Consider the following 12,882-nt stretch of genomic DNA (forward strand, 5'->3'; position numbering starts at 1 on the left):
CGCTTGTGAGATTAGCTTCCTCCCTGTTTTGGTGACTGTATTGTTAGAGATGCATCATAGCTCAGCTCTAGCAATTGCACTAGGCCATACGATCCATACATATTGATAAATTTAATTCATATATCAGGACCCACAAAATAGAGACTGCCCCAGTGGCCTGGCCCATGTCACAAATATAAACCTAAATGTGTCTGCACTTTTGAGAAACACCTGTCAAAAAAATCCTAACATACACCAGTCACAATCCTCCAACTTAGCTATAGCTAGCTCACCTTCCCTTGGAAAATAGGACCCACTTGCCTTATAAGGAAATCCCCAGCCTGCTAGCCAATTATGCCATTTCCGTGGCATCTCTTCTAATGCTCTATAAAACTTGATCTTGCTCCAGATCCATCAGCAGTAGTGTTCACTGCTTGTGAGGCACTGTACCCCCCTAATCCATGGATTGTTTTCCTTTGAATAAAGGCTATCAAATTTGTTAATAAATTGTATTTTTGCCATTTGACAATATGTATATCAGTCTGCCACCTTGCCTTAATATTCTCCCATTCCCTTTTCCTCTTCACTTACAATCATTTATTTATATCCAATCTTATTACATAAAGGATCTGAGTATGTTATGTGTGCACACATACCTAATTGACTAAGCGATCATCTAAATTGGACTGGCATTATCTGATAGATCTCTATATTATTTCATTCTCTTATACTAGAGGTGTATGGGTCTATATTCATATATAAAGTCGATCTATTTAGATTATGAGAAATATAAAAATGTCTACATTGTGGCATTTTTCAATCCTTCATAGCACATAGTTCAGGGCTCTTTTCCCCCTCATTTTATTTCTATATAGTACAAATTTCTTAATCTTTCTTTGCCTCAATTTTACCGCCTATAAAATGGAAAAAGGGCACATCACTCATAGGTTTGTCGTGAGGATTAAATGAGAAATAAGTGACTGTACAATTTAGGTCAGTGACTACCACATATTAAGTGGTTAATAAGATGCAGTTATATAAAGCCATGTATATTTGCCCCAGTGTGTACATTTGGAGTTTTGATAGTCCCATTAGAAAAATTACTGACATTTTAGAGCTGAATAGAAACAAATCTATTGCTACACTGAAGCAAAGTGAAACACAGAATGAAGAGTCACCCATGTCTGATATTAGATAGCTCTAGTGAGTCTTTTCATTTTCGCTTGTGTTTTCCCACATTACCACCCTTCCTCCCTGGAGGCCGATAAGAGTTAAGGAACAGGATGACAGTAGAGTTCATATTATTTACATTTATTTAAAATTTAAATGAATTGAGAAAAATGGCATGATAAGAGACCACTTATTTTTAACAACATTTAGAAATAAAACCATTTCATAAATATAGAAATAAACCACATTCCTTTTTCAAAATCAAGATAAAGCTTTATCCTTTGTGATACTTAAATATCCACTATAACGTGAAGAGTAGCATGTTAATTGCAAGAACTATTTTGATCATCTATCCTACTCGGTGGAAATTTGGCCAAGAACATGTTTTATTTACATCTTTTAAAGGGATGTCTCCCCCTCCAGTACAGAAATGTACTGAAATTAGTTATCATTAATCTCTAAAGAAGAATCATTGTTTTTGCTTTTAATATGCTGCTTAGCTCATTGAGCCATACTTTAGTTTACCTTTAGAGTTTAAAAACGCTGTCATCATCAAAGTAGACAAAATTCTTTTGTTTTATAAATTACCAATGGGAAACTGTGTTTCCCTTGAAATTGCCTTTTTGTGTGTGTAATATACCAACCATAGTAGCCAGGATGTTTCAGCTCTGTCATTGAATTTCTTTTGCATTGGGAAAGTTAAACCTAGCCCCGAGCTTCCATAAGTCATACCACCCAGCTTATTATCCTTGTTTCACCACTGTCATTAAGAAATATCATCTTTTTAGATGAAACAGTACCCTTCAAAAAGATTTACTGTTATTCCTACTACAGTTTTTCTCCTTTGATGAGAAGCAAGATAAAAGGCAAGAAAAATAGTAAAATCATATACAAAACAATACCTTAGCTTTTTCTTCATTTTCATTTTTCTCTGAAATGTATTTACAGTTTGCACTCTGGAAAACCTTTTTCATTACACGATGCATAAACATAAAGAACATGTGGTGATATCCATGGTGTTTGTGGTTAGTTTGCTCTTTGTGCTTATATTTTCTTGCCGTTGGCAAGAAATAAGTGATTTTGCAGTTTTCTTCACTGCCTTTTTATGAGTATAAAAAAGTACTTGATCTTAATATTTTTCATAGATCTTTTGCTAATGCAGTTGTCAAAACCTTCCGTCTCTAGGTTGTTTTTATAGTCACAGCCAGAAGGCGGGTAATTTCAATCACTTGGTAGCATATTAGAATTAAAGCCAAAAGGATCTTTGCATGTTTTCCAATGTGCATTGTACACCAAATAAGGAAGAACGGATGCAAGCTTCGATCAATTAATTCTTGGTATTTCCTTGTCCATTGTAGGGGAGGAATAATAACTTTTCCTCTCCTCTTTTATAGGTCTTGGATAAGACACTCCCTGTGATAAAGAACATAGTAATAAGAGAAAAACAAATTTAATTTGTAAGTACGGAAAGCCCAGGTAGACGAGGCTTCTTGACAAGTCAGGCTCTTGAGATTTATATGCCATCCTGAGCTAGGGAGGAGGTAGGGGTTTGGGACTCCAAAGGGGAGGAAGACAATTCACGGGAAGATAGGAGGAGCAAATGAAAGATACACAAATGATTGACATGCCATGCAGAGACAAAGGGACAGAGAGAGAGAGAGAGAGAGAGAGAGAGAGAGAGAGAGAGAGAGAGAGAGAAAGGAATGCAAAGAGTCCTTGTTAAGTTTCCCTGTTTACTACAGCTAGCTTCTACCTACTCTTTGTATTTATCTCTGGTGATAGTTCTCTTCCTGGAATAGGCCTTCTGTCTAAATTCTTTTAGGCAGCTAAGGGAAGGGTAAAGAAAAACTTCCTGAGTCTGCTGTTACAAATAACCAGCCTAAAGTAATCTGTATGCCAAAGAGAGAGATTTCAGAGTAGCTCCCCTATACCACCAAAGCTTCTGTTGGAGCTGCTTAAGAAGTTACAAAAAATCTAGGCACAGAGGCCATCCTCTGCTATTGCCCACAGAACAGGCAGCCCAAAGCAAATGGCAAGAATTGCATTGGGTTCTTTTTCTCTGTGTTATTGCATCTGGTCTCATTCATTGCACTAGATGTCAGTGAATACAGACAGATAGACGGAGGTGATGGAAATATATAGATTCCAAATGGCAAAGTGGGAGGCTATCTAAAAGCATTTTGTGTGTTCGTATTTGTTTCTGGAAGTCGAATGAACACAAAGGCAGCAAGGATTGACATAAAGCATACTCCAATGTGGGCTGCCAGGGAGTGTTTACTGCTCTGTTTTATTAGGACCAAGTGGCAGGACCACCAGAGAGATGATCTCCATCTTGCCAAGGAGCTGAAATATAATTATCTGAGCATTTTCTACTACTGTATATTTCCTTTGTAAAATCTCAAATTCTGTTTGAGTCCTCATCTTTGTTTATGGGATCAGAAGTCACTGTTACTCGCTGTTCTTCAAACTCTGCAATTCAGTGGTAATTACCCATCTCAGACTAGGGGATGCCCAGGAGAGAAGAATGATGAGTAGTCTCTACAGCATGAAGAGCCAAGAATAGATTAGAATCATGCTATCACTGATATAATTGTGCATGTTTACAGGGGGAGCTAGAAGTGATGTGAGAAAACTAAAGCCCTGGGGAAGATGAACATAATGATCCTTTATCCACACGGATGAGATGGACATCCAGTGGTTACATTCTTGGTGATTCAAAGTGTTGTGTTCTAGATTGCACGAGGAAATTCTTCAGGGACATTTGGCATGTGTTTCCAATATTTAATTCAAATTTTATTCACATACTTACATGATTAAGAGAGACTGTATTGGGTATATTTCATATAATCTCGGAAAATTTAAGAGAGATTGAAGAATAGGCCAACCACAATCCTATTCTCAAGGATTATTACAAAAATGCACTGAGTGGGGGAAACAAAAAATAACCATGCCAACAACCTATAGTATAAGTAGCGATGGCAGAAAATAGCTATCACATTCTCTGCTCAATGAGCAAAAGGTTCAAATTTCTATGATACTGTGTATTAATATTAAATACAGGTGTATGGGTTCCACTTTGACATTTTACTGGCTATTTAGATCATATAAAATAAGAAAAAAAAAGATCTGTTAAGGACTAAATCTCTGTCTCAGAAATGTGTAACAGGAGGGCGGATGGTACAATAGGATGGCCCAGTGAAAATCTGTCTCCATTGTTGAAATGTACCTGTCATGATTATGGGAACACCTCTGATTAGCAAATGGAAAGTTTGCTCATTCCATGTCATCTATATCATAGGAGCAAGCATAAGGAGATAGTGGTGAAGGGTCAGAAAGAACAAAACAAAACAAAAGACTGTGGTAACTATGTGAGGTGTGATAGATGTGTTAATTAACTTGATTGTGGTAATCATTTCAGTGTACAGGTTTATCAAATCGTCACATATGCACCTTCAATATAAATAATTTTTGTCAATCATACTTCAATAATGCTAAAAAATATTTTCAGCTCATAGTGATTAAACCTTTCAGTAAAAAATATTAATGAATTAAGTTGTTAACTTTAACACGTCTATAATTGAATGACTTCAGCTATATTAGGAGATAAATTTTGCAGAATTTTGTTTTATTTTCTCCTAAAAGTTATTGAGCATCTTCTGTTTTAATATATACAGTACTTCATTTAATCCTATCAGGCAGTCGCTATCACTTATTTTAGAGATTCAGAGAGGTCAAATAACTTCTATAAATATTTTTCAGTTTTATTTCCTACATATTAAACTCTGCATAAACATAAGAATTCCCGTGTGCTAGATTAAGCTCTAAGTGATGATCTTTCTCCTTCAGAGGTACCGAATACACCAAGAGCTATGAACCATCGGAACAGAGATAGCCAAAACAGGGCTATCAAAACCTGTCAGAACCAGGGCTCAAGGTTTCTTATCTATGCTTCAATTCAAGTAGTTTTGCTTTTACCTGTTTTAGATATTGGGGCTCTACATATTATTTTCGAAAAATAATATCGAGCTAATAATAATGGTTGAAAATCATAATGCCTCTCATCTCCAGAAACATAGCAATGGGGGCTAGAGATGGAGTTGGGGAGTATTTGCATTTACTCCTAGAGTTTCAGGGTACAATTTTTGGCCAAACCTTATTAATGTGCAGGCTAAGTCATTTCAGGTATGAAGAGCAAAGTCTCAAAAGAGCAAAGACCAACGCAGCCATCACAGGTTCATTTGGAAGAAATTGCTTTATATATCATTTTATTTTCACCATTTCAATCCTCATATTTGCATCATATAGAGCTGTCTAGATTGGCCAGAGTATTCCAAAGCTCAATATTTAAGAATGAGCTAATGAACCTGAGTTTTGTTTTTGTTTTTGCACCATGAGAGTGACTATAAACAGCTTAGAATAAAGCTGTTTGGGAATAAATGTCATTTTGGGAATAAATGTCATTTTGGACTATGGGACAAATGATGTCTGCAGCTCATGAGTTGCTGGACTGGATGAGAGGTTGTGCATATTTACCCGAGGGTTCAGTATGGCAATAACTCATCTTCCAGATGACAAATTTAAAGTACTTATAAATTTAAAGTACTTATAAATTACACTTCGCTTAATTCTAAAAGAATTTAAAATACCAAATGAAAATTTTCTTGATGAGTGTAGTTAAAATACCAAAAAAATGAGTAAACATACAAATACATATACATATGAGAACCTATTTTAAAAGAGGAGTGAGAGGATTGTGTTGGAATCTGGACTAAATGGATAGAAACTGAACAGTCAATTTAATGGCCCAAACAAGAAGTAGGATCCATTGGGTAATATTGTGTTCTTTTCTGATGAAAAGAAGCAAAGAATTTAAGGTGCCAAAACAGCTGTTTCTTGACATTGAATTCTAAGAAGGACATATAGAGGGACCCTTATCTTCAACTTCAGTTTTTTTTAATACAACTTTTTTTTATTATTATTTAAGCCTACAGCACCTGGTCTTCCTAGGTGGTCTCCCATCCAAGCACTAACCAGGCCTGACCCTGCTTAGCTTCTGAGATCAGACATCAGGCTTGTTCAGGGTGGCATGGCCGTAGACCATGGACTGTGGCTCCACTGGAGTATGAACCCAGGACCTTCTGCGTGTAGAGCAGACGTGCTAACCGCTACACTGTGGAACCACGTCCTAATACAACAACTCTTAAATGGATGCTTCTTAAATAGATTCTCCATAAATGCTGAGTGTCACATGGAATCGGATTTCAGTGGAGGCATTTCTGTGGGAAACAAGGCAAACTAGTCCAGGTACAAATACTGCTGATGGAACAAAATGGGACAAGTGCTTAGAGCATTTTGAGGTGGGAGTCCACAGATCTTCTAGTACTTTCTCAAATTTCAGCCCTTGGCTCATAGTACAGGTTGATTTTGATTAATAAGGAAGGAAGGATTGGAGAAGGATCAAAAATCCATTGAGTAGTATAAGAGAAATGGAAACTTTGCCCTTCTGCCCAAGTGTCAATATTTCTCTATAAAAATCCAGGCGCTCTATCTCGAAGGGTCCCAGAGATTGATTTGAATATAGTTTTGGGATAGGACAGCCCTTATTCTACAGAGAATGGGAACAAGGGTGATTTGAAAAGCAGCATTAAGGATTGAAGCTGAGATTAATAACCAGACAGACAATCGACCAGAAAAATTAATCCAAAAGAACTATGGAGAGGGTCATTAACTGGTATAAGGTGCCTGGATAAACACATAATAGGTCAGAGGAGAGCAATCAGGTACAGAAGAGAGTGCTAGGCATCCTCTGGAGATACTACTAGGGAAACTTGCACGTTTTACGTGGTGCTCACTGGTATACACGTATGGGCCGCCATCTGACAAAGAGAATCAAGGTGGCTCATACACCAGGCGTTAAAGTAACTCACAGGTACATATATTTTCCCTTCTAGATGGTGAACTCCATGAGGAAAGAGACTGCTTGTATTGTTTATTACTAAATTAGCCATTAAAAGGCACAAGGCTTGACAATTAGAAGATATTCAAAAATGTTTGTCGGAGGACAGATTTGCAGTGTGTTTTTGCATTTAATAATGGCCATTTGTGATAAGGGAGAGGTGACATTATCCCTATGTTATGCATGAGGATGTAAGGCAAAGTTTAAGTAACTTATACATCCTACAGCCCCATTCATCTGCTTAATAAGTAGCAGTGGCATCATTTGAACACAGGTCTGCTTTATGGCAAAGTTCATTAGGCAGCACTGTCACTTTATCAAGCAAACATTTAGAGAATATACTCAGGGCACCAACGGCAGTGTTAGGTATTGGAGACACTGCAGAGTTCCTTCAGTAAGCACCATGTAAAATTTGCAAGCTTCCCTAGCAATATCTCCAGAGATAAGACATGGCCCTCAGCCTCTGAAGCAGAAAAGCAGAGGGTTAGACAAAGCTAAAACACAAAGCTTTCTTAAGATTTAAAGATCTGGAAAAAAAAATCGCAATAGGTGACAACACAAACATTTAACCCCCATGAGAGAGGATCAGAAGTTTTTGATTAGAGGCTGGCAAAGTTGACAGTAGCAGAATTTAAGGAGTCTGTATCCCACATGTACATGGGAGGCGTGGTAGGCAGAATTGTGGTCCCTGTGACCTTCTCTTCCTCTCCTTTCTCCCCCAGGAATAGATTATATTGCATGCCAAAATGGACTTTGCAGATGCAATTAAGGTTCTTATCAGCAGCTTTAAAATAGGGAGATTATCCTGGATTATCCACTAGGCTCAATATAATCATATGAGCTTGCTATTTGATTTCCATTTTGTTTACTGCATCTTCTTTCTCTTTGATCACATTAGCTATATGGATAAGTCATGCATAGATATATTTATCTTGCCTTTTCAAAGAACCAGCTTTTGTTAACTCATATTTTACATTCTATCTCATTTAATTTGCTCCTAATTGTATTTTACATATTTTAGATTTAGTTTGTTGATTTTTAAAGCTTAGTCAAAAGCTACTTTTTCCACATATTCTAATAAGCATATTCAAATCTATAAATTTCTCTGTAAGTTGTGCTTTAGATATATTCCATAATTTTGACAGCTACCACTCCCATTGTTCTTAAATTCAAAAGATCTAATCATTTACATTAAAATTTATTATTTAACATTTTGGTTTATTAAGCATTTTTTCCTCAAGACGTACGATTTTTATCACTCTTTTATTCTAAGATTTTGATTGTCTTAGTTATGCGTTGCCTCATAAAACAACAATTTTATTATGTTCAAGGATGCCATGGGACATAAATTTAGGCAGGGAACAGTAAGGATGGCTTTTCTTCACTCCGCAATATTTGGGGCCTCAGGTTGGAAGGATTTAATGACTGGGACCACAGTCACTTAAAGGTTTCTTTACTCGTACGTCTGGCACCTAGGCTGCAATGCATTAAAGGCCAGGCTTAGCTGACACAACAGACTAGAGAGTAAGTAACTACACGTGGACTCTGGCCTAAGGCTTCTCACAGAATGACAGCTGGGTCCCAGAGTGGAGCATCCAGAGAGAAAGTGTTCTACAAGACCCAGATGGAATCTGCTTGACTTGTTTGTGACCTAGACTCACAAGACACATGGAGTGGTATTTATGGTACTCTATGGGTTGAAGCCATCCAAACCAGCCCAGATTCAAGAAGAGGGGAAAAAGATCTCATCTCTAATATTCTGTGGTCATGTTTTAAAACTGCTTCAAATGGACCATGTTCAAAGAGCATGTGATGTTAAATCTTGTGGTTTATATGTGCCTCGTATATTTATTTCCCCATATCTTTAAGTATATCTTTTAAAATGGGATATTGTTGGGATTATTTTTGTTTATTCAATATTAGAGACTCTGTCTTTTAATTGCCCCACATGAATACAGCTGGTACAGATCCATGTGTCCAGGCTCGAACACTCCTTGATTTATACTTTTATTTATTTCTTTGCTTTTTCCACACGTATCTTGTTTTGTGAAGGCTCTGCGTGCTCTGCAACAAGTGCCAGACAGTAAGTAAACATCGAGATTTGTACGTGCAATCGGGAGGTACCTCCCAGTTCCATGCCTGACCTAGCCCAACTTAGTCACATCCCTGCCTCGTGGCGCTCCAGGACAATGTGGAGGAAATTAACAAATACAAATAGAATCATCTGCCCCAACTTATGCCCTTGCCTTGGGTCTTTTATCCTCTCCAGTTTCAATTACTCATTTCCCCTCCGTGTTGGGACCCAAACATTTTCTATACGTCTCTGGAAGGATTTCTCACACATTTATTTCCAGTATGGAATGTAGGATTACATTTTGTCAATATCTCAACTTCTCCTTAGTTGCTTCTTTGACTGGGTTTGGAGAGGATGTCCATGATAGTTTCACTTCTTGTCTCAAAATCCTTGGTTTCATAAAAGTGAATCCATCTGATGTTTTCAAAGTATATGTATATATGATGGCATGTTATGCATTTTCTCTTTAGCTTAGGAAATCTAGTCACTATAAGCTAGGGTAAATCTCTCATACTTATGCACAACACTTTATGGATTTTACAGCATCATATGCATTATTGCAGTGCTCAGAACAACACTGCCATAGTTATAAATGAGTAAACTGAAGTTAAGTGATATGTCTGTAAATGCAGCTAATAAGAAACATAGATGGAGCTTAGGTTCACATCCTCTAACTCCCCAAATTTCTTTCTATACCTTCCCAATGCTAAGTTTGAAAAATACTTAACCGAGTCACAAAAACAGCCACAGACAGAGTGCATGTTGAGTGAAGACGTTTTAAAAATGAGAGTTTTAAAATACTTAATGTCAGTATAGCTATTTAGAGAAAGTAACAGCCTTAAGTGACGAATTGACTATATAGGTTTAGAAAACCAATGACAAAATAGACATCCATATGGTGTGCATGCTTATTTTTTAAATTTAGATTTTTTGATTAATTTTATTTTAATACAATTTCAAATTTATGGACAGTTTCAAGTGTAGTATGAAGAAATTCCTTTATTCTTTACCAGATTTCACTAATATTTTATCACATTTTCTCCTTTCTCCTTTTTTTACTATCTCTAGCTATACTTCCCCCAAAAACCATTTGAGTTAAGTCACACATACTATGAATCTTACTTTAAATACCACAGGAGGTAGATCCCTAGAACAATAAATCACAGTAAAGTTATCAAAATCAGGAAATTTAACATTGATCTAATACTATTCTCTAATTTGAGGATCTGCAAACCTTAGCCCTCAGGTCAGATATGGACCACTGCTGCTTGTTGTTGTGAATAAAGTTTTACTGGAACATAAGCACATTTTATCTAAGATTGTTTTCAAGCTGCAACCACATAGTTGAGTAGTTGCAGCAGAGACTATGTGATACACAAAGCTAAAATATTTACCATCTGATCCTTCACAGAAAGTTTCCTGACCCTTCTTCTAATTCAAAGTCCATATTCAAATTTGACTGTGTTCAAATAAGAACCTTCATAGATCTGTTTCCTCATTCAGGACCCACCTGAGATCCCTCATTGCCTTTACTTGTTACCTTTCCTTTATCCCCTTCAATCTGTGACAGTTCTTCATCCTTGCTTTATGTTTAATGACAATGAAATTTTTTGAAGAGTAAAGCCCACTTATTTTGTGGAATGTCTTGAAATGGGTTTATCTGACGTTTACTCAGTAGATTCAGATTATGCATTTTGGGCAGGAATAACACTAAAAAGATGCTGTGTTCTCAGTGCATCCTGTTAGTAGGCACGTGATGTCAGTTTCTCCCTTTGTTACTGACATTCATTTTAATTGCTTAGCTATGCTGGTGTTTGCTGAGTTCTTCCAATGTGAAGTTATTATTTTGTCTGTGATATTAATGTATAACTTGTTGGTAGATAAGCTGACTATATAAATATCTTGTTCTGAATAAAATATCACTACAATGGTTAAAAAATGGTGATTTTTCTAAAGCCCTGTACGCATATTTTAATATCTTGGTAAAATGTTGAAAGTCAGGCCTGCGTATACAAAGTACAGGAGAACTAGAAAAGGCTGGAACTCACAAGAAGCCAGGATTCACACAGAGTGCCTGAGCCTTATCATCAGTGCCTTTTTGAGTGTGAATAATGGATGCAGTACTGAAAACTGAAAATATTTGACTGATAATATTTATAAAGTACTACATGAATGTTCAGAATAAGTTCTGAATAACATTCATAAAATGCAGTATAGAGATTCAAATGCAGTGCTATCAGCTGAATAGGAAACTTCCATCAATCCAAAATGTTTCGTAAAGTGTGCCTGTCTACATGCCAGAAAGAAACGGACCACAACATACAGGTTTGGGTAACAGTTTTCTGCAGCAGCTGTCCACAGCCAAATATATCACTTATCATGTGCGGCTGTGAGAAGTAAGTCTATTGGGCTGAGCTGAGATGCAGTTTCCACACCCTTGGTTAGGGTCAATCACTTAGACTCCCACTTTCAAAAATTATCTTTTCAAGTAGTGGTAGCTGATGTACAAAGTATATGAAACTTCTGATTTCACTCAAAATAAAGTTAAAATGAAGGTCACATCATGGTCCTCAAAGTCAGACCTTGTTCAGGAAGTAATTAGAAGAAGGATGATTAGGAGAGCTAGAAACAGAACATTTTCTTCCAAGAGTTATTGACTTAGCATTGATTGATGTTTTAGTTCTGTCCACTCTCTGATATTAAAAAGAGGATGAGTCGAAGGAAAATGAGTACACTCATTTTCAATTTCCATTCAATAATGGCTTGGAATAAAGCAAATAGCAAAATGAGAAGTAAAGACAAGGGTAGCAGATGTTTTCCTAGATGACACCAAAGGAATTTCCTGACACAGCACAAAGGAAGCAATAGGAAAGAAGTCTCACGACATATTTTTATGTGGTCGGAGTGTCAGTCTCTAGGTCTCCCCATTTAGATATTTTGCAAATAGTCTTGTAAATACTGGTTTTTAGGCAATGCTATGTGTGGTTTTAAGATCATTTGTTTATATAATATGTGGAGAAGGTATAACTTAGGGGTAGTAATGGTAGACCAAGTTAGCCTCTATTATAATATCCTAAAAAGGCATCGGATAGTCACATTCTCCTTATAATGTACAAATACAAGCTCCCTAAGAGAACAAGGATTAAGTGAAAGGAACAAATTTTACTAGTGTCGAACCTCACGGTATCTTGGCATACACACATGAAGATAAGTGCCAACGTTAGCTGAATTTTTATGACTATTCAACTGAATCCCATGGGAATTTATTTATAAATCTGTATATTCAACTGTAGGTTCTTTTCTACTTGCAGAAGAAAAATGTTTTGGATTCCATGGGTCACAAAAATAAATCTTCATTTAGCTTCTTTGGGAAGTCGTTGATTTTTGAAGGATATGGATCATTAGTTTCATAATTCTCCAAGATGGAGATTTGACAGGAAGTTAATTTCAAGTGGCAAAATGTCCAGATTATTTTAAGACTGGAAATATCTTCTTCTAATCCTTGACAGTTTGCTCTTGAAAATTCAATTATATATTTATGCAAAATATTTATGAGAGCCTAAGGAACAGAAATTTTTCTAGAGACTGGGTAAAGCCACTTAAAGATAATGTATGTATTGAAGGAATTCAGAGAATGTTTCATGGTTACATAGCCTGAAGTTACAAGTGAAGAAAAATGAAGATTTCAAAACTAATTCAGGGG

At 36.5% G+C, this 12,882-nt stretch overlaps 2 pseudogenes; one reads left to right on the forward strand and one right to left on the reverse strand.

Annotated features, from left to right (window-relative positions):
- Positions 1 to 12,882, forward strand: part of LOC111733394 — a 50,520-nt pseudogene that overhangs the window by 33,938 nt on the left and 3,700 nt on the right.
- LOC111733397 lies at positions 6,132 to 6,247 on the reverse strand (annotated as a pseudogene).

Source organism: Pteropus vampyrus, unplaced genomic scaffold (genome assembly GCF_000151845.1).
Source record: "Pteropus vampyrus isolate Shadow unplaced genomic scaffold, Pvam_2.0 Scaffold560, whole genome shotgun sequence".
NCBI classification, from domain to species: Eukaryota; Metazoa; Chordata; class Mammalia; order Chiroptera; family Pteropodidae; genus Pteropus; species Pteropus vampyrus.